The following is a 5,000-nucleotide window of genomic DNA, read 5'->3' on the forward strand; positions in this document are numbered from 1 at the left end:
TTTAGTTTTTTTTTTTTTTTTTTAAATAAAAAAAAAAAAAATTAAAAATTATTCTTAGAAAACGCGCGCGAATCGAACAAAACTAATAACACCGATACACAAACAACGCGCGCCACCAACGAGAACGCCCGAAACTGAAACTTCTATAACCGACAAACGCACGAACGACACAGCGGCGGCGGAGGAGGGAAGAAAAAGGGGATCATCTCCCCACAACAACACACCGTAAACTGTGTCGGACGACGTCTCCGTTATGTAAGAGCGGAAGGCGTAAGAGAACGTCTCGTTTAATTAACGCGAACGGCGTTGGGCTCCCGAGTCGACTTCGGGGCGGCCCTTAACGCATCGCATCAACGAGCTCGTCGCGCGCTAGTCGCGCGACGGTCGATCATGATATATAAATCAAGGATTTCGGATCTCTCTAAAACCGGGCTGGAAATCGGTCATTGTTCGTTTTGCGAAACGATATTTTATAAAAGTGAAGATTTGTATGTGTCTCGTCAAAGAACGTTCCGATGAATCGGACGCGATGCCGCGTCCAAAGTAAATCTGGACGAACGCGAGGCGAGTGTTGAGATATACATTTTCCTCCGTGAACAGATAGAAAAACGAATTCATTTTGTTGTTGCGGTGTGGTGTTGTGTGTGTATTGTAATAAATACGCACGCACGCACGCACGCAAAAAGCTACCTAGGCACCGGCGCGTCACGGCGTTTCGAACGTCCGACGCGTCGCTTGTCACACGTCTATCATATCATCATCACCCTCATATCTCTCGTATGTGCGGTGTTGGTGTGTGTTAGCTCTAGCTAGCTCCCTGGTTGATCCTGCCAGTAGTTATATGCTTGTCTCAAAGATTAAGCCATGCATGTCTCAGTGCAAGCCGTATTAAGGCGATACCGCGAATGGCTCAATATATCAGTTTTGGTTCCTTAGATCTTACCTCGGTTACTTGGATAACTGTGGTAATTCTAGAGCTAATACATGCAATCAGAACTCTGACCAGTGATGGGATGAGTGCTTTTATTAGATCAAAACCAATCGACGGAGGGCCTCGCGTCCGAAGTCGTTAATTTTGATGAATCTGGATAACTTTTGCCGATCGCATGGTCCAGCACCGGCGACGCATCTTTCAAATGTCTGCCTTATCAACTTTCGATGGTAGTTTCTGCGACTACCATGGTTGTCACGGGTAACGGGGAATCAGGGTTCGATTCCGGAGAGGGAGCCTGAGAAACGGCTACCACATCCAAGGAAGGCAGCAGGCGCGCAAATTACCCACTCCCGGCACGGGGAGGTAGTGACGAAAAATAACGATACGGGACTCTTACGAGGCCTCGTAATCGGAATGAGTACACTTTAAATATTTTAACGAGGAACAATTGGAGGGCAAGTCTGGTGCCAGCAGCCGCGGTAACTCCAGCTCCAATAGCGTATACTAAAATTGTTGCGGTTAAAAAGCTCGTAGTTGCATTTGTGCGCCGCGCTGTCGGTGCACCGCATCCGCGGTGATACTGACACGTCTGCGGAGCATATCGTCGGTGAGCCGTCGGTAAAACGGCGGTTCAATATCAAAATCCTATCGCGGTGCTCTTCGGTGAGTGTCGAGATGGGCCGACAATTTTACTTTGAACAAATTAGAGTGCTCAAAGCGGGCTCAAAATGCTGCTTGAATATTTCGTGCATGGAATAATAGAATATGATCTCGGTTCTATTTTGTTGGTTTTCAGAACTCCGAGGTAATGATTAATAGGGATAACTGGGGGCATTCGTATTGCGACGTTAGAGGTGAAATTCTTGGATCGTCGCAAGACGAACATCAGCGAAAGCATTTGCCAAAGGTGTTTTCATCAATCAAGAACGAAAGTTAGAGGTTCGAAGGCGATTAGATACCGCCCTAGTTCTAACCGTAAATATGTCATCTAGCGATCCGCCGACGTTACTACGATGGCTCGGCGGGCAGCTTCCGGGAAACCAAAGATTTTGGACTCCGGGGGGAGTATGGTTGCAAAGCTGAAACTTAAAGGAATTGACGGAAGGGCACCACCAGGAGTGGAGCCTGCGGCTTAATTTGACTCAACACGGGAAATCTCACCAGGCCCGGACACCGGAAGGATTGACAGATTAACAGCTCTTTCTTGATTCGGTGGGTGGTGGTGCATGGCCGTTCTTAGTTGGTGGAGCGATTTGTCTGGTTAATTCCGGTAACGAACGAGACTCTAGCCTGCTAAATAGGCGTCGTCATTTAGGTGTGCGCCGCTCCGGTGGCGCAACTCACTGGCGACGTATTAAAATTCTTCTTAGAGGGACCGGCGGCTTCGAGCCGCACGAGATTGAGCAATAACAGGTCTGTGATGCCCTTAGATGTCCTGGGCCGCACGCGCGCTACACTGAAGGAATCAGCATGTTCTCCCTGGCCTAGAGGCCCGGGCAACCCGTTGAAACTCCTTCGTGCTGGGGATTGGGGTTTGCAATTATCCCCCATAAACGAGGAATTCCTAGTAAGCGCGAGTCATAAGCTCGCGTTGATTACGTCCCTGCCCTTTGTACACACCGCCCGTCGCTACTACCGATTGAATGATTTAGTGAGGTCTTCGGACCGACACGCGGTGGCTTCACGGCCGTCGGCGTTGCTGGGAAGTTGACCAAACTTGATCATTTAGAGGAAGTAAAAGTCGTAACAAGGTTTCCGTAGGGGAACCTGCGGAAGGATCATTAACGTGTGTGTATGTGTGCGAGACGCGTGATATGTTCACGAACGTTGTTGCGCCGCTGTTGCTGTTGTTGCTGTTGCGACGACGACGACGACGACGACGACGACTTCGTACATACCGTGTTTACACATATATATATGTAATACATCCATAATGATATATATATATACGACATATATACATATATATGTACGTACGCGCGCGCTGCTGTTCGTATCTAATGCGGACGAGCGCGCGCGCGTGTGCGTGCGTGTGTGTGTGCGTGTTTGTATATATGTATAAAAAATAAAATGTGAAATAATTGTCTCTAGCGTCTATTACGCCTAACGGCGCAGCGGCGACGGCGCCGTGGCGGTGGCCGGTGGCGGTGGTGGCATTCGTCGAAAGTGCTACCGCCGCCGCTGCCTCCGCCGCCGTCGAAGCGGCCGGGTGGCGGAAAAACGCCGAGAGACGAGCGCCGACCGGGGCATACCAAACGGAGCGTTCGAAGCGGTGAAAATCCCCACTGCCTAGCTCAGGCCCTTTATTGTCGGTTGGCGCTATACAAAACGAAATTTAAGCGGTTAGAAAGATGACAATGTCGTGCGTCACGCCAGCTCGTTGGGGGGTGCGCGGGTCGTCGTCGTTCATCATTCTAAAGGATTCGCGTCGGGGCGTTAAGCTTTTTCGGTGCCGTTTCTTTATGAACGCCTCGGCGCACATGAATTCGACCAACTTTCGACGTTAATACATAAAAACGGACAATCAAGTGGCCGACGGCGAGAGCCGTAGGCCGCTACCGTAAGTAATAACAACATTAAGAAAAAACCATTACCCTGGACGGTGGATCACTTGGCTCGCGGGTCGATGAAGAACGCAGTTAACTGCGCGTCATAGTGTGAACTGCAGGACACATTTGAACATCGACATTTCGAACGCACATTGCGGTCCGTGGAGAAATATCCAGGACCACTCCTGTCTGAGGGCCGGCTGTTAAAATATAAAAACCACACTGTTCGGTGTAGAACGCGCGCTACGTGCGCTCGCGCCGGTCGATGCGCGCGGCGGTGACGCGCGACGCGGCGGCGGCGGGTTGGTGGGGGGTGATGAACGAGCTCGCGGACGGTGCGATGGGACGATCTCTAATAAGAGTCTCTCGTCCGCGCCGCCGCGGCTCTCACTCTCTCTCTCTCACTATCCGCCGTCGCTGTCGTCGCGCTGCCGCTGCCGCACTACCGCGCGCGGGCGAGCGGGCGCGCGCTCTTTCGAACAATTGACGGTTTCCGTTGAACGTTCTTCGCGACGGACGACGGACGGCGGGGTGCTGCACCCCTCACGTCCGCGTACGCGCGGAGCGCGTTTACGGTCCGTTTAAATATATCGAATTGTATTGAATATGAAACGAGTGTGAAAAGATTACACGCATCGCTAAGACGCGAGTCTTCGTAGTGCGGTCTTCGTCCGAGCTCATCGGTTCGTGTATACGATATAATAAAATATATCGGAAGCACAGACGACGCGTCTCCGACGGATGCGACCGGCAGGCGGTGAATGTTTTCTTGCGCGGCAAGCGTAACGCACACACAAACATATGTAAGTAAACATTACGTGATGTTCATGTGCGCGCGCGCCTAGCCCGATGCGAGAGAGTTCACCGCTCGTCGTCGCTACGCATCCGTATTATGTCGGTGATACGCGTCGTCGTTCCAGTGCGAACGTTATATTATCGTATCGATACGGACCGATACCGAAAGGGCCGGACGATCGATCGCTAACGAAAAGTACTCGCGCTCGCGTATGCGTGTCGAGATTTTCGTTTACGCTCGTATCATCATAATCATCATCATCGTCATCGTCGTCGTTCATCGCGCAACGCGTGTTGTGTGTGCAGCGTTGCGTTGTGCGTGCGCGCGTCTAGAGACCTCTAAGGACTCGCGACGCGCGCGCCTCGCGCACGCGCACTCGCTCTGCGACGCGCGATGATCGCGACGGTGGGGGTGGTGTACGGTAGGCGGACTCGACGTCCGAAGGGCGTCCCGCGACGACGACCGGCCGCCGTGCGCGCTTGCTTGCTTGCGCGCGCGGTCCGTCGGTTCGTCGTCGTCAAAAATATAATAAGGGACGTCGCGTACGGATATCGCGTCTGCCTCGAATTTTTATCGTTGGCCTCAGATCAGGGAGGATCACCCGCCGAATTTAAGCATATTAGTAAGCGGAGGAAAAGAAACTAACAAGGATTTCCCTAGTAGCGGCGAGCGAACAGGAAAGAGCCCAGCACTGAATCCCGCGATCGTCTCGAGCGCGGGA

At 51.9% G+C, this 5,000-nt stretch overlaps 3 non-coding genes across 3 annotated transcripts in view; all 3 read left to right on the forward strand.

Moving 5' to 3' along the window:
• The first annotated feature begins 814 nt into the window (after positions 1 to 814).
• LOC137929248 (small subunit ribosomal RNA) lies at positions 815 to 2,718 on the forward strand. Its single transcript, XR_011108802.1, has one exon. It is a non-coding gene; the product is annotated as a small subunit ribosomal RNA (ribosomal RNA).
• Positions 2,719 to 3,525: 807 nt separating this feature from the next.
• LOC137929245 (5.8S ribosomal RNA) lies at positions 3,526 to 3,682 on the forward strand. The gene has a single exon (XR_011108799.1). It is a non-coding gene; the product is annotated as a 5.8S ribosomal RNA (ribosomal RNA).
• A 1,174-nt stretch (positions 3,683 to 4,856) lies between these two features.
• LOC137929257 (large subunit ribosomal RNA) overlaps positions 4,857 to 5,000 on the forward strand; it is a 4,034-nt gene continuing 3,890 nt past the window's right edge. Inside the window, exon 1 of the ribosomal RNA XR_011108809.1 lies at positions 4,857 to 5,000. This exon is cut by the window's right edge and continues 3,890 nt beyond it. This is a non-coding gene — a ribosomal RNA (large subunit ribosomal RNA).

Source organism: Battus philenor, unplaced genomic scaffold (assembly GCF_028537555.1).
Source record: "Battus philenor isolate CCGP_79_NKW_IND1 unplaced genomic scaffold, ilBatPhil1.0.hap1 SCAF_48, whole genome shotgun sequence".
Lineage (NCBI taxonomy): Eukaryota > Metazoa > Arthropoda > Insecta > Lepidoptera > Papilionidae > Battus > Battus philenor.